This window comes from Drosophila ananassae, chromosome XR, assembly GCF_017639315.1.
Source record: "Drosophila ananassae strain 14024-0371.13 chromosome XR, ASM1763931v2, whole genome shotgun sequence".
NCBI classification, from domain to species: Eukaryota; Metazoa; Arthropoda; class Insecta; order Diptera; family Drosophilidae; genus Drosophila; species Drosophila ananassae.
Genome location: NC_057932.1, coordinates 2,276,530 through 2,299,257, shown reverse-complemented (window position 1 = coordinate 2,299,257; position 22,728 = coordinate 2,276,530). Strand labels below are relative to the sequence as shown.

At 40.0% G+C, this 22,728-nt stretch overlaps 1 protein-coding gene and 1 pseudogene across 5 annotated transcripts in view; both read left to right on the top strand.

Moving 5' to 3' along the window:
* Nucleotides 1–22,728, top strand: part of LOC6495015 (ran-binding protein 16) — a 454,675-nt gene that overhangs the window by 424,986 nt on the left and 6,961 nt on the right. The window lies entirely within an intron of this gene.
* Nucleotides 1,113–4,207, top strand: LOC123257624 (annotated as a pseudogene).

Here is a 22,728-nt window from a genome sequence, read left to right as displayed (position 1 = left end):
TGAGAGAAGAACTCCAATCTCTGTCAGTTGTAGAAGATCCGATCCAAACGGATAACTCAAACCCACTGTACGACGAAATTTGTTTAAGCGCTTTCCCCATCGGACTTAAAGAACCACTTCGCTCCATTGTTAGAGCACAACGCCCTATAAGTCTCAAAAAAGCATATCAAATATGCCGGGCAGAATAAGCGTTCTTGTTGTAATGTAATGGTAGACATACGATTATTAACCGTGACAACCCAGACCAAAATAGACCGTACCCAAGACACTTTAACTCATACAATCAGGGACCTAGAGACACTACATATCGAAGAAATTACAATAACTATCGTAGGAACGACTACGATAACTCGTATAACCAAGGACCTAGAGACAATACTCACCAAATAAATAATACAACTAACAACAACTACAACAACTACGATAACCGCAACAGCTTTAACAGTCATAATAACAACAGTCCCTACCCGAATCACAATACCTACATCCCAAATAATAGTTACGGTCGAAATAACCACAATATGTAATTCCTATCGAACCAATTTTAATAACAGGGGTAATGATAATGGCTATGCTAACAATACCTCTTTCCCAAACACCTCTCGAAACCCGTTCGGTAACGATCGGAACCCGACTCAGACCCCATATCTATGCAATGTAGAGGACTAACAACACTTTTAAACAAGAAGCCTCGACAAAGAAAACCCATGGAGCGTCCCTTCCATACCTCGAGTTGCACACTCACATTAATCCGACGCACACGTTGAAATTTTCAATAGACACTGCCTCAATATTATCATTTATAGACCCCGTATTCATACCAGACAATAATAAAAATAAATTGGAAAACTTTAACGGATTACACAGGCCAACAGCAAAAAATCTCCACGCATAATTTTATCTGCTCCATATCCTTTAGGCTCCCCTGAACCAAAGTCCAAAACAAACATAGGTTCTATCACCCACAGTTTCCGCGGTACACCTAAGAGAAGAAAATGATCAAATTTTACCATATATTGAATTATGTAGGCCGTGTAATGGCGATGACCATCATTGTTTCTAGTACATATCATTTTTGAAATGTATGTGTACCAACTAAAATTAAAAAATGGTATCTAGCCATTGGAAATTGTCGGCCTGTGTTATTAGGAATACATTTCTTGACCGAATTCGAAGCTCAAATTAACATTGCCGACCTTTCGTTTCCAACAACATATGCAAAATTACAAATTGCAACTCGTATAAACTAAACCTTTGATGCACACACAATACCCCCACATACAAAAATGCGAGTTCCACTCCCCGTGAACATTTCTGAGAGAGACTTCTTTTGCTACACAGTCAGAATTAATGATAAACTAACTATAACCGGAGGACTTTATACCGTATGTGACGATACCAGCTCCCTAGAGGTAACAAGCGAATCCGATGAACAACAAACCCTTCTCTTTGAGCAACCACTTCAAGTCGAAAATTGTAATGAGAAAGAATATTATGCGTCTCGGTCATTGAAAACAAGCCGAAAGGGTCTAAAAAATACGAACAATTACAAGTCCCAATGGACCACCTCAACTCAGAAGAACGAAAACATCTCGTCAAACTATTAAAGTCATTCCCAAACTTATTACATAATGCTCTATCCTTCATGAATATGAATAAACAAAACATTCCAACTACATACTCAATCCCAAGTCATACTAAGTCATACAGATATCCCTTCGCTCTTTAGCAGGAAATCCAGAAATGTTAGACCAAAAAATCATTAAAAATAGTCACTCCTCTTGGAGCGCCCCAGTTTGGGTAGTCCCCAAGAAACTCGACAGTAACGGGAAACAAAAATGGAGACTAGTAATAGATTTCAGGAAACTAAATGACAAAACTATCTCAGATAGATACCCAATTCCGAGTATCACTGATCTAGGATGATAAACTGGGTAGAACGAAATATTTCTCCACACTCGACCTGGCCAGCGGGTTCCATCAAATCGAACCCTAAAGACATGCAAAATTAAATTTTCGGTGTACGGAGGGCATTACAAATTCACAAGAATGGCCTTCCGCCTAAAAAACGCACCGGCCACATTCCAAAGAGTGATGGACAACGTACTAGGCCCACTCATAGGCAATATCTGTTTAGTATACCTGGACGATATAATAGTTTTCTCTCTGTATTCTGCTAACTAGAAAAATGTAATTTAAAAATGCAAACGTCAAAATGTAAAGAAATCGACCTTCTCGGCCACATAGTGACCCAAGAAGGGCGGAAACCGAACCCTAATAAGATAAACGATTTCCTCTGCCCAAGGAATGCCAAACAGATTAAGTCTTTCCTTGGCCTCCTTGATAATCACCGGCAATTCATTAAAGATTTTGCAAAACTTACTAAACCCATAACGAAACAATTAAAAGGTAACAAGTCGGTAGTTATAGACGAAGAGTTTGTAAAAACATTTTAAATGAGTAAATCCCTACTCTGTAATCAACCAATTCTACAATACCCTGACTTCGAAAAAACTTGCAAATTAACTGCAGACGCTAGCAATTTTGCTATTGGCGCAGCCCTCTCTCAAGAACCCGAGAACTGCGACAAACCAGTAGCGTACGCTAGCAGGACATTGTCCGATATCGAAACACGGTACCCACAATAGAGAAAGAAATGCTCGCCAACTTCAACTTCTCTAAAATTAATTTTCAAGAATCTGAGATACCTTCTAAACCTTTGGATATATTACAAATAGATAAAATAAATCACAATCTTCAGCTTACAGTTATTGATAAGTTACGTTACAGGCATACGTTTTGACTAACGTCTCAATCAACGCCATTACGGTACTAAAAACATTCTTTAGTCAGTTTGGCATTCCGAAAAAAATAGTTCATGATCAAGGAGCAGAATTAGCGGGAATAATTTTTCAAGATTTCTTAAGCCAATATAATGTCACCCCCAAGTTACCTCTTTTCAACAGTCCAGTTGCAATTCCCCAGTGGAAAGGTTACAATCGACTATCACCGGAATATATAGAATAATTGTAACGACAGAGAAGGAATAGAAAATAAACGTGGAACACAATGACATAATGACAGAAACAATACTGACTTATAACATTGCCATTCATTCTAGAACAAACCTGACACGCTTTGAATTGTTCTCAGGTCGAACTCTCATCTTCGACAGGACAATAACTTACAATAATAAATATGATTATCTGCAAAAACTTAACGAATACCAAGAAACCCTATATCACCAAATCAAAATGCTGTTAACAAATACCGAACAGAAACGTATAGCGAAGGCCAACACAGACAGAGATGAACCGCAAACAGTAGAGGTGAACGACACGCTCACCACAAAAACCTAACTTTAGAATTTAATTATAAATGCCCGGACATAGATAGCAAATTGTACTGCCAAAAAGCTCGGGGAGGGTACGTCTACTCGAAAACATCGGAATTTCTGCATCACCTCTTCAACAAGAAGGCACCTAACTTCTGTGCCACTCAGGACATCGACGGGATCGCGGACATCTTTGAACCAGAATATATTCGTGTTTAACGTCATGAGGACATGATCATTAACAGATCCCCAATTATCACCCACTCAAACTGCACGGTGAAAATAAATAAAATAATGTACGATAGCACTAAAGAAATCGTGACAGAACACCTGAATATTTTCCTACAAATAGGAACGAACATACAATACAATAGTACAATAGTACTTCAATAGTGACGTTACATAACCTACACCTTAAAACCATCGATTTACACAAACAGATTGCCCAAGTCAAAACATCACAAGGCTTACATGCAACGGCCTTATACAGCGGTTTAGGAGTTATCCTCACGCTGATTACTGTTTCCTGAATTCAAAGACGTCGAAAGATCATCATGTTTCCATACCACATGGACCACCCGCTTGACGTCACGCCGTCCATTCTGAACAGCAGACGAAACAACACGACCTTATTTTTTAATTGGAAAAAATTCAAAAACCTCACCTTCTTCGCAACGGAGTCATTGGAAGACGGCAACTACTTACATCTTTAACTACCGCAACTACTATCACAGAATTCTGGCTCTATAATCTCTATTATTTTCCACTCCCGGGTGAATCAGAACACCCAACATACTGACCTCGTTTGTACGCAGGAAACGGAGTGTGTTGGCACCTAGTGCCAAGACCTGCTACTCTATATTCACACTTAGTAATTTGATCCAATCAATATGCATCAGCATGTCGCAATATACAAACGTTAGCGATAAGCATAAACAATATCCAACGGCGCCAGAAGTAGAAATCAGCATTATCAGCGGAAAGAATGACCGACTAACCGAAGCAAACAAAAATCAAGCAAAAAACAAGCAATGCATGAAGAAGCAATCTGAGTCAGCAGACTCAGAGGTGGGTGACACTGGCATTAACATTGGCTTTAGCACGTCCATAACATTGACCTTCCTTAGATTTAATTATGTATAATTTAGCATCTTATATAAGCAATGATCTTTTGAAAAAAAGATAGTTGCGAATACAGAGTACATCGGTTCGTTACTCAGTGTCAAGGTACGGCAATTAAAACCAACCTACTTCGGGTGATCCTGTGTAAAATGGACCACAAGTAGGACCCTCTTAAAGCTATTTACTTTACGTGGCTCATCATCGAACCTACTTTGAGTGGCTCCTGTGTAAACGGACCACAAGTAGAACCCGCGGTACCCAACCTACTTTAAGTGTTGCTCCCGTGAAACGGAGCACAAATAGAACCCGCGTTATCCAACCTACCATAAAACGGATCACAAGTAGGACCCGCATTTTCCAATATATTTCGAGTGTTGCACCCGTAAAACGGACCACAAGTAGAACCCGCGTTACCCAACTTACTTCGAGTGTTGCTCCCGTGAAACGGTCCACAAGTAGGACCGGCCGATACGGAATCAGCCGAAACCCTTACCGTCTGTAACCGAGGAGAACCAACCCAGGCTTCAAGTATCTTTGACTACGACTTCGGGACCTACCGTTATGTCCGCGAGTTCAAGACCGACGTAGTGGTCGCATAACGCTCTACGGACGAACAGAGCGGTTATGCATACCTATGGAAAAATGCTATGGCCTCAAAAGTTCTCTTCTATGAAATTGTTTTTAGTGCATATATTTTGTTTGTTTAACTTCCATCTTCTTGTCGACGTAAAGTAGCATAAACTCATTAATGTCTTAATAAAAACAACAATCAAGGGATCGATTCGGGCTGCTATTATTGAGCTCGCAGTCAAGCTGAGGTCCGGATGCCTGTTTGCCCTGCTGCAGGTGTAACGAGACGAGTGATGTGCTGCCAGACAGAATGAGGATATTCACCGATCGCAGATAAAAAGCACAGCCATCCAAGGTGGAACACCACCAGGGTGTCATCTGCATGACGATTGAACCCCTCATCACCGACTATGGCGTATGTGTGAGCATTAAAGGGAGTTTTAGCTCAATCTTCCTTTGCCCCTTATACTACCAGTTCGACACCGAGCTAGAGCCGTACCACAGGTACATCAACGCGATCCTTTTGCAGGCCAACTGAACCGAATGCAGTGTCCCCCTGTGGCTCAGCACACTTCTGCGGTGGATGCTGGAGAATAGAGGCGTCGCCCTTAACTAGCCTAGGTGTCACGATGCGGTCATAATATAATAATTGTTTTAGCAACACAAACGACCATCCGCACAGTTGATCTCATATGCCGTCTTAGAAATTCTTCTATACTTGCTGGCAGTTGTTCGAAGAGAAGATGGTGTTTCCAGCAGCCGATATTCCGCAAGCCTTCTCACAGTCTCCGTTGGTCCAGCAGATTTCGACGAAATGGGAGGTTCGGCATGGTTCACGAAGTGTGTGCCTCGTTATGGGAAGAAGGACCTCGAGGTCGATGGAAGCCTGGTTGGTGGTTCACACGGTCGGGGAATCCGAATTTCGAATTTCCAAGGCGCGCAGCATTCTTGCTGTCGATTGGTGCAACGCTTTTGTTTTCCCTCTTTATGTAAACTTGCGATGGCTTGTTGATGGTTTGCTGCACGTTGGCAAAATCTGGACATTTGGAGAGCGACGGCAGGACCAAGAGATAGCGGCAAAGAATACTGCCATAGTTCGCCATAGCTTGTCGTAAAAGGCGACTAACATGGCAAGGCGATTAACATGGCAATAGGTCTATACGAGTGCAGTTATTGTAATCCGTTCAGTGTGGAACACGCCACGTTTAACAAGATCGGAGAAATCCGAGACATTCCTTTCGGCTGCGCAGTGGTTAATGCTTGATATAAAGTGCACGACGAAGGCACGACTCGCAAAATCCGTAAAACCGTAGAGCTTGGGGAGGAACAATTTTCTTCCTCTTCATAGCGGACGGATGTGTTTTTGCGTTTTTTAATTTTTTTCGGGCTTGCGACTTAAATTCGCTCCCGATGCGAATTTAATTGCCCCAGCAACTGAAAAAACTGCGTCATTCTAAAAACAAAAAATTTGTTGTTTTCGTTTTGCATCACTCGCGCTGGAAATTTTCGTTATGGAGTCTGGATGTGACACTATTGGATCTGCTGCCGCAACCCGAAAAAGGATGCTGCGGAGAAGAACAGAGGTGACCTGTCAGAAGATGGAGCTGCTGCATCATAAGGTGAAGGCTGCGGCGCAGAATGAGGATTGCATCATTATGATGCTGGAGTCAGTGGAGAAGCGTTTGTGTGGGCGGTTCACCACGCTTCAAAAAGAGTTGGAGAAGCTTAGTTTCAGTGAGATCGGGAGTAAGCTGTATTGGAGATTCTCGCTGGCGACTGATGTGCATGTGGACATTCAAGTGGAGGTTGCCAAGCGCCCCATAAGAATCGCTGCCCACTCCACACTTCTCGATGGTGCTCGTGTCGTACTCATTTCATACAGGCCAGCCCCCTCCCCTCCCCTTCTACCGTTGCTGATGCCTACATTCAGCGGCGGCTATGCCGAGTGGCCGAATTTCTGCGCCCTTTTTAAGACCACTATTGATAGCCATCCTCACCTAACGAAAATGAAAAAGCTCCGGTGGCTCATTTCATGCCTGCGGGAGTAAGCCTTGGAGAGGATGAGAGTTCTGAAAATTACTGACTTGAACTACGATATGGCCCTTGACCTATTGTGCAATCGTGTTAGTAATCGGCGTTTAATTTTCCAGTCCCACATTAATGAGATCCTGCATATTAATGAGATTCGTGTGGTCTGGCCAGGGTCTTTTGCTACTTTGCGGGAGCTATCGGATCGGTTTAATGGGCATATGCCAGCTCTCATGAGTTCCGGATCAGCTGCCGAGATCCAAGGATGCTTTCTCATCCAGATTATTCTCCAGAAGTTGGATTCTGCCCCAAAAGCTAAGTGGGAAGACACTCTCGCCGGAAAAAACGACAGCCTTCCATCTTGGGAGTCCATGAAACAATTCTTGGAGGAAAGGTGCCGGACTCTTGAATGTGTTGACTTTTCTTTGGATGCGTATCCACCAGGTAACCAAGTGGGTCGAGGTAGATCTTCGAATAACCGTTCGTCGTGCATGGTTATTAACGCCCGTCCAGCTCTATGCGCTCTGTGTGCTGTTTTGGCGTACGCGCTTCCTACCTCCTTGTCCAAGCTTCATTGCCTTGCCAATTAGTCAACGGTACGACGAAGTGCGACGGTTGACCCGCTGTTTTGTATGTTTGGAGGATGGTCATTTTGCACGCGGATGTTCAGCTTCCCGTTGCCCAACGTTCAATCGCCGACATCATGCCTTGTTATATCATTGCGGGCAGCTGTCCAGCTCTAACAATTCCCCATCAGTACATGGCTTGGTTTGCACCGGTGGTGTTGCCATTGCTACCCCACCTTCCCAGTCAATCAACACCGTCTTGTCTTAGGATTGCCATACTGAAGTGCTTTTGCCAACCGCCAATATCTTCATCCGTGGTCGCCTTCCTGCTTTGCAGAGTCCTATTGGACTCTGGTTCACAAGTTTGTGGACGTCTATGTGGATTACTTTATCGTCTTTTCAGAGACTGAAGAGTCTCATGTTGGCCATATTGCGGAGATATTAAAGGCATTTCAGTGAGGTTCGATAACCAGTTACCGCATTTGATAAGCAAAGAATTATCCTCGCTTCAGAGGACGTTATCCTTCATTTCCCAGATTTTACGCTACCATTTGAATTGACAACTGACGCTTCATCCATTTAAAAAAAACATTTATCCATTTTGCATCTAATACCGTTGTCCTGAAAAGTACCAATAACTTGATCAAGTCTCTTTAAATGTTCTTCCCTAGTGATCTCCTGAAATGACGATGTCATCAAGCTAGTTTCCAGTGGAAACTTTCCACAACCTCCTATTCCTTTCAGGAGTTGTTCTAGATATCTTTGGAAGATCTCCGGGGCGCTGGCTATTCCATGAGGAAGACGTTGATATTAAAAAGGCCCAGTGGTGTGTTCACGACCATAATATGTCAGATAGCATAATCTAATTCCATTTGTAGATAGGCATTTTTAATATCTATTTTGCTGAACTGCTTGTCATGACAAATGCTGTGGAATGAAGCCTCTCTTGTAGGCAACGGGTACTGCTTGATATCAATTTGTGCGTTGACTGCTTGCTAAAAGTCACCACAATATCGAATTTTTTTACCTGGCTTAGGTTCGAGAACAATTGGGGATGCCCAGTTGCTAAACTTCACCGGTTTCCAAATTCCTGCTTGAACTAATCTATCTGCCACTGCCTTAAATTTTTATATCTATGCAAAAGGAATTTGACGGCTTTTATAAAACTTTGGTGTTGCTAAAGATTTTAAAACCACACTGTCTTTTATCTCTCCCATTGCGGGCTCAAAAACGTTTTTATATTTCTTGTGTATGACAGTAAAATTGAAACTGTGAACCTCGTTAATGTTCGATACTGACATTATATTAAATCCAAATGTTTTGAATTATTCCAGACAAAAGAGATTGGTAGAATTTTCCACGTTTCTATTAATATTATTTCTTTTTCACCACATTTCGCCACTGTATGCAGTTCCCTATGCAGTGGAATTGGTGCCCGGCCAAACGCGTGTAACACTCGTGAATAGTTGTTTAATTAGGAGCGCGTATATATTTGAGTTTATTACGGATGCGGTTGCTCCTGAGTCAATTTAAAATGAAACACCTATGTTCAAGATTTCCAGATCAATGACTATTTTGTTTCTTTCATTTTTTATTAATTCTGTTACACTGTACACTGCTTCAATCATTTCTTATTCGTTAACATACATTCGAGAGATATATGCCCCTTTCTATCTAACTTGTAGCAAACGGCATCGCGAAACTTGCACTTTTATCTTGCGTGAGAATTATCACAGCCAGTTTGTTTAATTTTGTTACTGCCGAGTCTTTTGGATGACTGTTAACTGCATTAAGAGGTACATGTTTTTCTACATTTCCATTTAGAGTTGCTAATCTAAGGTTTTTGTATAGGTTTTTAAGGATAAGTTTTTGTTGTGGTCTCATAGGTTTCTGTTATTATGAGCACATCTTCAAGCGTTGATTGCGTTATTTGAAGAGCAGATGTGCGAATTGCATCATATGGCGTATGTACTATGATTTGATACCGGATTATTTCATCTACATAGTTTGACAAACAACCTTTTGCGTTGGACACAAAGTTGCATTAACGAGTGAACCCGCACTTGTCGACTACCCACTCTCTATGTGTTTGGAAATGTTTCATCGCTCTTTTGAAGACCTCGTAACAAGCTGAAACAATATGACGTTTGGTTTTAAAATGCTCCGTGAGCTTGTCAGTGAGTTGCTTATATGTAAAAGCATTCAAATTGCTTATTCCGAAAATAATTTTTAGAAGTTCAAATATCTACACTCAAGCGTTTCACTCAATCGTCAGAGAGAGTAGACGTGTTGCTTCGATTTTGTCTGCAGCAAAGCAAATACCAGAAAACTCAGTGAAAAAGCAAAAGAAGTGGTGAAGAAGGAAAAGCAGACGCTTTTGGACACACATAAGTCTCGAGCTTATAGTGTCCAATTACTAACACAAAATCAAAATTTATTAAATTCAAAAATTGAAATGCAATCACGACAAATTAAACCAACAGCTTGTGCACATTCATTTAAAGAAATAAGAGCGGCCCCTCTGCCTGCAGTACCTAACATAAACACCAACAACATGAACGAAAGTTAGCTCTCTGTTCCCGAAACAGAGCGTAGACGGTCATCCAATGCCTATTTCTCATTCGTTGCAAACGAAGAGCGTGCAGGATCATGCTCTCCCGCTCTCCCAGGCACAAGCAGTGCATTAACCTGGAGTGCGCAGTGCACCTCCCCAGTACTATCACCCTCTATCAACTCCGTTATATTTGCCTACAACGAGCACTACTACATCGATTACCACATCGTGCACAACAACAACAACAGTGACATCGGTAACTGTCTCTCAGCGAGTGTCACCTACACTAGCGCAGCCGGCCTCAGCAGAGCCCAATCAATCAAACCAAGCGACACCACTGCAAGAGCAAAAGAAGGCTACCCCCCGAGCAACAATCCAAACGGGCATTCACCGATATATCCAAGTAAAACGAAAGCTCAGTCCCCAGCCGACAAAAAAAACCTACCGCTGCAAAAGCAATGAAAGTCAACAATCAATATAATAATAATAATATGATGAAGAGAATACGGAAGTTCCCAAAGCCAAACAAAAGCCGCCACCCATTTACATACGTGATCAAAACTGCAGCGAAATGGTAAACTGTCTCGCTAAGCTAATTGGAAATAACAATTTTCATATAATGTCACTGACCAAGGGCAATATACGGGAGACCAAGCTCCAAGTTTGCTCGGAGGAAAATCATCGCTTAGCCACGAAATACCTAAACGACAACCAGAAAAACTATTACACCTACCAATTGAAGAGCAGCAAGGGCCTTCAAGTGGTCATAAAGGGTATTGAACCAATAAAAGAAATCAAGGAAGCCCTTTTAAGCGCAGGTTTTAAAGTTAAGGGAGCCATAAATGTCATCAACAGACAAAAAGTCCCCCATGTTCTATGTTCAAAGTTGAGTTACAACCTTAAACAAAAACAACTCCTAAAAATATGATTCATCCCATATACAAACTACAGTATCTTCTGCATAGAAGAATCACGGTAGAGGAGCCTCATAAGAGCAACCAACCTCTACAGTGTTCAAACTGCCAAGAATATGGACACTCAAAGTCGTACTTCACCTTGCGTGCAGTCTGTGTGCCTTGTGGCGGCCTCCATGACACTGCCACCTGTACCAGAAATAAAACCGACCATAATTCTAAGAAATGTGGCAACTGCGGTGGAAATCATACTGCCAATTACAGGGGATGCCCAGTTTATAAAGAGCTTAAATATCGTATGAATACAAAAAAAGTCTTAAAACAACGTTTGTTTGCAAATCACACTAACCACCACGGCATCTTTGACTACACCTGGAGTTTTTTTCTCTAGCGCTCTACGATGGCCAGGACTACTAAATAGTGTAGGTTCAGCACCACTGGAACCTGAAACTATAGGATATCCACCTCCGCCTACGGGTACTACGAGGGGAAGAGTAGGCCAAGAATCTGCAACCCCCGAAATAAAGGGTATCGAAGGAATGTTGTTCACACTTATAAGTTTAATGGTCACAATTCAAAATAATATGCAAGAGCTCATGCGAAACCAAAATCGACTAATGGAGCTTTAAGTCAAACAAAAATCCAATTAGATGGCTTATTTGAGAATCTGTCTATGGAATGCTAACGGCATTTCAAAGCGCAAAAATGAGCTTAAGACATTTCTTGATGATAATAATTTCGATATTATGATCCTCTCCAAAACTCATCTAACGAACAAAAACAACTTCTATCTGACGGGCTATATATTTCATGCACCAAATCATCCAGATGGGAAGACTCATGGAGGAACTGGGATCCTCATAAAGCAGCGCATAAAACACCATTCCCTCCAACGAGTTGCTACAAATTCCTTGCAGTCAACTTCGATACGAATTCAGACCGTGGGAGGTCATCTAAACCTAGCTGCAATATACTGCCCACCACGTTTCTGCATATCTGATATGGAGTTTATGCAATTCTTTGATACACTAGGCGATTGCTTTATAGCAGGCGGTGACTACAATGCCAAGCACCCACACTGGGGTTCTCGCCTAACCAACCCAAAGGGTAGACAACTATTCAACGCTCTGATACAGCCAGGAAATAAACTAGACTTTCTATCACCGGGAAAGCCTACATACTGGCCAGCGGACCCACGGAAGAAGCCAGACCTAATTGACTTTGTGATCACTAGAAAAATTCCCCGAAGCATCATTCGAGCCGAACCTTTGGATGACCTATCGTCTGACCATTCAGTTGTCCTGCTTCATCTATTTCAACATGCCGAATTACAAAATAATCAAATTTATCTCACATCAAAAAGTACAAACTGGCTTAGGTACAAAAAGTACATTTATGCTCTCACATAAACATAAGACCGTCAATTAACTGTAGCAAGGACATTCAAGATGCAGTCAACCACCTGGAAGACATGATGACCTCAGCAACAAAGCTTTCGACTCCTGCGACCACAGGAAAACCTCCATACTCCGCCACAAATTCCTATATAGAAAATCTAGTCCGAGAAAAGCGGCAGCTCCGCCGTGAATGGCAAGCACACAGATTCCCTTCTTCAAAGGAAAGGCTATCTTGGGCGTGCAGCGATGAAGAAAAAGCAAGCGTCTTCGCTAGTCACCTTAGTAAAGTTTTTACTCCGTATCACATCTGAAATTCGAACCGCCTATGAACAGCGAGAATACTGTTCTGCTATATTTCTGGACATATCCCAGGCATTTGACCGAGTCTGGCTGCAAGGACTTATGTATAAAATAAAACTATTACTCCCACAAAACTGTTATGAGCTGCTCAAAACATACCTGTTTAATCGAGTGTTCACTGTAAACTGTTGGAGGAATTCAAAGACATCACACAATTCAACACAATCACACATCGTCCATCGTCAACGACTAGCGTCACCCACGTCATCGACACCAAAGGAGCACCACCCTTCGCGCGACCACGAAGACTGACCTCAGAGAAACTCCGAGCAGACCTTCTAAAAGCCCTTCATATGCTTCACCTTTACACATGGTACGAAAACCTACTGGTGAATGGAGACCATGCGGTGACTACCACGCCCTTAATGCGCAAACCATATCGGCCCGGTATTCGCTACAACACATACAAGATTGCACACACGTGTTGTATGGAAAAACTATTTTCTCCAAGATCGATCTCAACCGCGCATACAATCAAATCCCTATAAAACCTAAAGACTTCCCTAAAACGGCCATAACAACTCCATTTGGTCTGTTTGAATTCACACACATGACATTTGGACTGTGTAACGCAGCTAAAACAACGCTATATGCATACAGCATTCAGAGACTTAGACTTTGTCTTTGTTTACGTCGACGATATAGCAGTCGCATCGGCCAACATACAACTACATCATATCCATCTGCGCCAAGTTTTCGAGAAACTGCAAGAGTACAATCTCACTATAAACCCCAGCAAATGTTGTTTCGGAAAAGAATCAATTGAGTTCTTAGGACATAAAATTAACCACCAGGGTATTTAACCTCTACAAACCAAGGTAAAAGCAATTACGAATTTATCCTAACACAAGGTGGCCAAAGAATTACGAAGATTTCTCGCAATGATCAACTTTTATAGACGATTCCTCCCTAATGCTATTCAACATCGAGCTCCACTGGTGCAGCTTATACCAGGTACCAGAAACAATCGACAAATTCAACAGTTGCAAAAATTCTTTAGCACAAGCTGCACTATTGGCACATCCTGCACCGAACGCAAACATTTCGCTAAGCACAGACGCGAGCAATATAGCAGTGGGAGAGGTACTACATCAAGTCATCAACTCGGAATACCAACTGTTGAGCTATCAGTGTTTTGATAGCGGCCGAATTAACAAGACGAGGTTCAATTTTAGTATTATATTTATTAATGGTCAATTTAACCCCAAAACTAATTCCGCGGCCGATCCAAAGCAATGCCGAAAAACAAGTGCATAAAATCTAAGAGCTTGCGCAGAAGCTCCACCAAAGCTCCCAAAGTGCATGGGGGATGCCCAGTTTATAAAGAGCTTAAATATCGTATGAATACAAAAAAGTCTTAAAACAACGTTTGTTTGACGTTGAGCGTTGAGCCTATCTGGAAGTATGGCTCCGAACTTTGGGGCAATGCGAGCAGTAGAAATATAGACGTTATAGACAAAGGGCACAGTCTAAAGTGCTCAGAACCATCACAGGAGCTCCATGGTACATTCGCAATGAAGATATCCATAGAGACCTAGGTATACCTCTCGTCAAAGTCGAAATTTCTCAACTCCAGGAAAACTACAAAAGGAAACTCTCCACGCACCAAAATCTTCTAGCCAGATCGCTAAACCAAGTTAGTTAACAATCCCGATTAAGAAGAAATGCCTTCCAGCCCGTTGACATCGGCTCCATAGTAGATGTTTACAAAGATAAACTAATTATGTATTAGATTAAGATTTTTAAAATTGTTGTTAGTCTCTTAATAAAAGAAGATGGAATAAATAAAAGATAAAATTATAAAAAAAAAAAAAAACGCACCACGAAAGGAAGTAAGCTTATTGTTTCAGATCTGCACTGACCGAATACGCGTTAAAATGTTGCGATAATTATTCGAGATATGACTCCCAGCTTTGTAAATCTTTGTAAAATACGTAAAACGGAGGACATATAGATTCACCCGCGCGTCCCGAAAATTTTGATATTTCTTTAATATTTCTTGCATCCAGTTTCGTTGCTGCTCCAATACAGTTGTCGTAAATTCTTGAGCAAGGATTGATTGTATTAAGCTACTTTCTGTTGGCATCTTGATAAAAATCAACGACTACGTGACACCATTTTCTTTTTTCTTCGTCGCCAACATGATATGTCCATATGAGAGAGTTATATGCGTTTATCTTGAAGTGTGGCTTCGAACTGCTTTTATTAAAGTATACATACTTTAATTTGTGTAAAATTAAAGAGTTTTTCATAATGTTGGCGTATGCAATGTTTGGTAACATTAGTATAAGAGAAGAGAGTTTAATTTTTTATACCCTTGCAGAGGGTATTTTAATTTTGGTCAAAAGTGTGCAACGCAGTGAAGGACACATCTCCGACTCTATAAAGTATACATATTTTTGATCATGATCACCTCCTGAGTCGATATAAGCATGTCCGTCTGTCCGTTTCAACGCAAACTAGTCTCTCAGTTTTAAAGCTATCGAGTTGAAACTTTGCACACACCCTTCTTTCCTTTGCAGGTATATAAGTCGGAACGGGCGGGATCGGTCGACTATATCCTATAGCTGCCATATAACTGATTGATGGGAAATGCCATAACTTTGGTGTTTTTTAAGTTAGAGGTTTGGGACTTTCCACACATGTTATATTTGACCAAAATATCTTATGTACAAAATTTCATAAGGATCGGCCGACTATATCCTATAGCTGTCATAGAATGATCGGAATTGGCATAACTTTGGTGTTTTTTAAGTTAGAAAGATGGAACTTGGTACAGATTACTCTTTGGGAAAAATAATTGAATATGTCAAATTTCATAAGGATCGGCCAACTATATACGATCCGCTATATACATATCTAATAATATAAGATGCGTGGCGCCACCTAGCGGACTACGACTCAACTGCAAGGGTATATCAACTTCGGCTCCGCCCGAAGTTAGCTTTCCTTTCTTGTTTTGTATTAAAATCATTTTGTCTGGTCAATCTTTATATATTACCGCTCACATACTATCGTCACTTGTCCACTATTAAATCCGTTTTTTATCTTATGGACGATTCCAAGCATCACACATGCTTATCATGAAATTAACCGCGTCAGAAATTTTTTAGGTCGGCGCTAGACTTTCCACTTTTGCCTTTTTTCCAAGAAAATTGAAATTTTTAGACATTTGTTAAATGATGTTGAAATTTTTGTGAAGAACCCATATGTGTACTGTCATCATACCTTAACACACAGTTACTCCAGAGCAAAAGTTGAAAAAACAATCTGATTTCTCGCATTTCATAAGGATCGGCCGACTATATCCTGTAGCTGCCATATAACTGATTGATCGGAAATGCTATAACTTCGTTGTTTTTTAAGATAGGGGGTTGGGACCACACATGTTATATTTGATCAACATATCTTATGTACAAAATTTCATAAGGATCGGCCGACTATATCCTATAGCTGTCATACAACGATCGGAATTGGCATAACTTTGGTGTTTTTTAAGTTAGAAAGATGGGACTTGGTACAGATTCTATATTTAAAACAATCTGATCTGCCAATTTTCATAAGGATCGGCCGCCTTTATACGATCTGCTATATATCTAATAATATAAGATGCGTGGCGCCACCTAGCGGACTGCGACTGAACTGCAAGGGTATATAAACTTCGGCTCCGCCCGAAGTTAGCTTTCCTTTCTTGTTTATATTAAATTCTTTAAACTATGGGAATCTACATAATATTTTATTTTAATTTCGTTTCCTAAAGCTTTTATTTTTATATCAACATTGGTTTTCCATTATGGGTTACAGACGTTTTTGTTAATGAATTTTGCTGAACTCTGCTCCAGTATCTATCACGAAAAGTAGTGTCCTAACGTGAGTTTTAATTTCTATATAGGGTAATCTTCTGACCCTACCGATTGAAAATTTCCACTCGATTGATTAATTTCCATTGGTTCCGAAGAAAGTTTATTTTGGCAAGAGGACTGGCTGTTTCGGCTACTTGTTGACATTTTTGAGCATGCGCTAGCTGTAGTGTCTTTTGCCTGTTTTTTGCTACCTTTGAACCTTGAGTTGGTACTGAATTTATTATTGCCGGGTTTGAAGTGGTTTTGCTGGCCTTTATTAGAATCGTCCGTCTGAAGTACTAGTTGCTCATTAAAATTTTGATTATCATCGCTGAAATTTTACCTATAGTTTGGTTTATTATTTTTATTAACTCTCCGGAAAGGTCCGTAAAACGTATGTATAATTATGATGTCTAGCATCCTCGATGATTTTATAAGCCTCATCTAGTGTTTCGGGGTTAATAGCGAAAATCATAGTCTAAGTCGGCTCTGGCAAGTTGTCTCTAAATACTCGCAAAGCAATTCTGGTTAAGTATACGATTATGCAAGCGATTTGAAACATCGTTAATTTTATCATAATATTGTTCTATTGTACCGTCTACCCTACACACTTTAAGTATGTCCATTAAGTTATCGCTTTTTTCTTTTTCCCCGAAGTTTTTCAGCAACATTTCTTTGAGTTTATCAACATTTTCGATTTTACCGTACCATTGAATAACTGGTCTTGATACTCCTACACATTTATTTCGTACAAAGCCGAATAAGATTTTTCCTGTTGCATCGTTGTAATCGGCGAGCATTGGAATAATTTCTTCGATTTGCGAAATAAAGTCTGGCAATTGGTTAACATCGGTGCCATCAAAGTCGTGTACATTTTTCAAGCAGTTCAAAGTTAAATTAAACGCATTTATTCTAGTAGCATCCATTTCTAACTTATTTCTGTGTAAATTACCCAGACAGGAAAAAGTTTTAATTTATGTTTTATGCTTTGGAACCACGGTTTGTCAATTGTTGCTTCACATCGATCACCTTGTTCACAGTTTCCAGCCGTAGCGGTAAGATAAGCTTTTAGTTTACCGTCTCTAAGTTCTTCTTTCTTATTTTATTATGCGTGTAACGTAAAGTGCTTTTAGCACGTGTCCGCCTAGTATTTAGAAATGTCCAATACTATGATTATTTCTGTGTTAATGTAGAATATAGTATTGAAAAACGAAATTTTAGAGTTTATAGTTGTCGATATTTGGTATCCTCATCACCAGTTTAGTGTTGATTGCCAACTTTCTCAGTTGGTATTTTGTTGTTTAATTATTATACGGAGGTTTATGTTTATAGTATATTTAATAACTTTATTAATTCTTTAATTAACTCCGCTCTGAGTCGTGATCAACTTAAGACTAACTTATAACTAACTTCAACAAGTTTAACAATTTTTTAATAAAATTTGGATCGTTTTATTCAGTATTAACGAGACAACATTGTTTTGTGGCATGAAAGACAGAATTTTTTGAAGTTGTACCGAAGCAATGGCGTCAAAATCCGCAATATACGAATAAAAGGCGATAATTTAGTGTTTTATTTGACCAGATAAACAATTTCTACTATGTCACTTTAAAAGTTCAGAATCACTGTAGTAATGTGTAATGTGTTTGTTGATAAATGAATTTGAATTAAAATTGAAACATAGAAAAGTTTTTAAACAAATGATTTAGATGCATTTTCGGTTATTTTACCCGTCCTTTCTGGTCTTTTAATACTGTTGGGAGTAAAAATATTACATCATTACTTTACCTTAATGTTTAAAAACAACAAGAAAGCTAACTTTAGGAGGAGCCGATGATGATGATATCTTAGCAGTTATGTAGAAAATTTATATTATTATATAAATATTATAATATAATTTATATACCGGATCGTATATAGTTGTCCGATGCTTATGAGAATTTCCCCATTCAATCAATTTTCTAATAAAATCTTTGGAAACATCTTTGGAAAAATAGCAAGGTTAAATATAGCCTTTGAGATCTGGCAGATCGGATAAGGTTGCCCAAAATGGAATTCGTAGAAAGTCTCATCCATCTAATTTAAAAGTTAAAATCACCAAAGTCTAACACCAAACTTGTGGAATCGATCAATCAGTCATATGGCAGCTATAGGATATAGCTGACCGATCCCGGTCGTTACGACTTATATACTGCCTGCAGACAAAAGAAGTATTTAAAGACGATAGCTTAAAACTGGGAGACTAGTTTGTGTAGAAGTAGACAGACGGACATGCTTTTATAAACTCAGAAGGTGATACTGATTAAAAATATATAATCTTTGTAGGGTCGGAGATGTCTCTTTCACTGCGTTGCACACTTTTGACCAAAATAATAATACCCTTTGCAAGGGTATAACAATAATAATTTCGGTCAAAGGCCGAAAAATCATCACCTAATTTCCTCTCTTTATCTTAAAGCGGACGGACGTGTTTTTTTTTTGTGCGGACTGCGTTTTTATAAAATGTATAATAAGCTTACCATAAACATTCGGTGTTTATTCTTATACACAAAAAAACAAATTGCAATTTTTAGATCAGTATCGCTTCGCGTGTGCAGTGATACATTCGGAGGTAAAATAATAACTTGATTATTTTCCTTTCAAACATAGCCTTGCTTTGCTTCTTCATCTCTTATGGTGTTGCTTCTATTCTATTGCTTATATTCTCGCTCAATAGAGATTCTTGTCTCTATTCTTTGCATTTTACTAACTCGGACTAACTGCTCTCTTTAATCTCCCCCTTTCGTTTCTCTGCTACAGTGGTTGAATTTGTAATAATCTTTAATATTTAATTATGGAATTTAAACTTGTCTGTGCTCTGAAGTCTTGTAATAAGACAATCTCCTCTTCCCAGCCAACCACCCACTGCTGGCTTTGTGAAAACGTTTTACACGCTAAGTCTGCCGGGTTCACGGCCTCAGATTCGGATGCTATTTTACATAGGTCTGGTCTCCACTTTTGCTGTGCGCTCGATACAAAGTTTTGTAGTCTTCATCTACTAAATGAGTCCCCAAAGCGTAAGAAATCCTCTTTTAGTGATGTGCTTGTGGCGAATAATCTTCAGCATGCTCAGCCGACTACTATGCAGCCGCTTATATCTCTGATCTCAGATGTTCAAGACGATTTGTTCCGCCAGCTTTTGGCATGTACCTTCGTCCAAGAACATCAGTCAAGTACGGTGGCTAACCAAACGATAACCAAATCTGTGGGTGTAAAACTCCCACATGTTACGGCCACTGACCAACCTTACCTCTCAGAATACTAGAATACTAGGTTACGTAGTAAACTTCCCAAACTGTATTCTGATAGTTCTTTCTTGCATCTCACATAATAGTCTTTACAGAAACTTGGTTAAAGCCGGAGATTTTAAGCTCCGAAGTTATTCCTAGTAGGTACAAGAGTTTGGTGACATTGAATTCCTTTGCATCAAAATCAATTTGTCCGATCAATCTTTATATGCAACCTGTTCTTACATACCACCTTCGTCCGAACCGCCAACATACTGGAAACATTTGTCCGCTATTCGTTTGGTTTTCGATCGTCTGTCTGATGGTGACCAGCTGATAGCTCTGGGTGACTTTAATATCCCAGAACTTATGTGGTCAAATGTTGATAATTCACCGTCTTTACAGCTTAACTCCCACCATGACTTCCCTGAGGGCATGTTCGACATGTCACTCGGGCAAATTAACCACGTTAGAAATTCTTTAGGTCGGCTGTTGGACTTATGTTTCGTTTCTGATCCTGATGGAATTACTCTTTCCAGAACTTTGCCCCTTTCTAACCCTGAGGATCCATATCATCCCACTCTTGAGGTTTCAATCGAAAATAATTACTTTTTTGACCTTAAGTCTACAGTTAAATCTTAGAAAGTTCGTTACATTCGTAAGGCTGACTTTATGAAATTAAATAAGTTAATTTTGGAATTTGATTGGTCTGATTTACTGGCATACGAGGATATAAACATCGCATTACAAAAATTTTATTACACTTTGAACATATTGTTCGACGCTTGCGTGCCGTGGAAATATCCGTCCGCTTCAACGAATCCGCCTTGGTATACAAGGCACCTTATAAATTTAAAGAATAGTATGAGTAGACTTTTAAACAAACATAGATTATCTGGCTGTACAGTTAGTTATTCAAAATACTTAGTAGCTCGGTCCAAATTCACCGTGCATAACGCAAAATGTTATAGGAGTTTTGTTCGCCGCTGCAGGATTCAGTTTACACAGGATCCGAAGCAGTTTTATAACTTTGTAAACAATAAGCGGAAACATGTACCTTTTCCCCCACTGCTTACGTTTGAGAACTCTTATGCGAACACTGATCAGGCAATGACCGATCTTTTTGCACAGTTTTTTCAAACTACGTATTCACCTAGCAGCAGTTCATCTCAGCCTTACACTTATAATATCCAATCAGCCAACCTTATATTTTGCCCATCTTTCGATCAAAGTGGTGTGTTATCGGATCTTCTTAAGGTCAAGCCCGTGTATTCGCCAGGCCCTGATGGAGTACCAGGCTGTGTTCTGAAGTACTGCGCCGAGGCACTGTGCAAACCGCTCGTTAAACTCTTTAATCTATCGCTGGAAACTTCTATCTTTCCCCTTATGTGGAAGGAATCCTTCATTATTCTGCTGCATAAAAAAGGAAAAAAAATCCGACGCTGCAAATTATAGAGGCATCTCTAAATTGTCAGCAATTCCAAACCTTTTTGAAAAACTTATCACTCCACATTTGCAACACCTATGTAGTTCAATAATAACTCCGTGCCAGCATGGCTTCATAAAGCGCCGCTCCACTGCTACCAACTTATTGGAGCTAACATCTTTTATCACGGATGGCTTCCAGAATGGCTTACAAACAGACGTCATATACACTGACTTCAGTAAAGCATTTGACTCTGTTAACCATTCGCTTCTTATAAGTAAACTCAGTCTTTTGGGATTCCCAACTGATCTTCTTATCTGGATTTCGAGCTACTTATCTGGGAGAACCCAACGTGTTTTTTTTAAAAATGTTACCTCGCGTTTAGTCCGCGCCACATCTGGGGTGCCCCAAGGAAGCCATCTTGGACCCCTACTTTTTACACTGTTTATTAACGACTTGCCCCTTGCCTTAACTAATTCACTTGTACTTATGTACGCTGATGACGTTAAGCTATGCCTTCAGTATAAATTCACTAGCGCCCAATCTAGACTTCAATCAGATTTGGATAAACTTCAGAATTGGTGCTTAGCAAATAACCTAAAGCTTAATGGATCGAAATGTAAACTTATGTCTTTTTACTGATCTAGTCCTCACCAGGCTATGTACTTGCTCTATGGGAACGCCTTAGAACGATTAAATCAGGTTAACGATCTAGGTGTCCTATTAGATTTGAAACTTAAATTTACCGACCATGTATCTACCATGGTTAATAAAGCTATGGGTGTGCTTGGTTTTATTAAAAGATGGTCAAAAGAATTTAATGACGTAAAACGTTATATACATCACTGGTCCGTCCGATTATTGAGTATGGATCGTGTGTCTGGAGTCCTCAATATGGAGTACACCAAGATCACATTGAATCTGTACAAAAAAACTTCCTTACTTTTGCTCTTAGGGGACTTAATTGGGATGCAAATCTTTACCTCCCCTCTTATCATAGTAGACTTTTACTAATCAACTTACCATCATTAACAAACCGTAGAACGATGCTGGGTGTCATGTTTCTATATAATCTTATTTATGGAAATGTAGACAGCCAGCATTTACTAACACGCGTAAATTTTAACGTTCCTAGTAGAAGGACAAGAAACTTTCGTCCTCTACTCCTCAGCCATTGTAGTTCGACATATGTGCAACACGATCCGTTCAGTGTACTATGTTCAGACTACAATGGTCTCTACCACATCTTGTCACTTTGCTCCACTAACAATCTTAAATCGCTTATATTAACCGCCTTATCTGTGCAACACTCTTCCTCGTGATATCTTACTCCTACTCTTTTCTTAAAC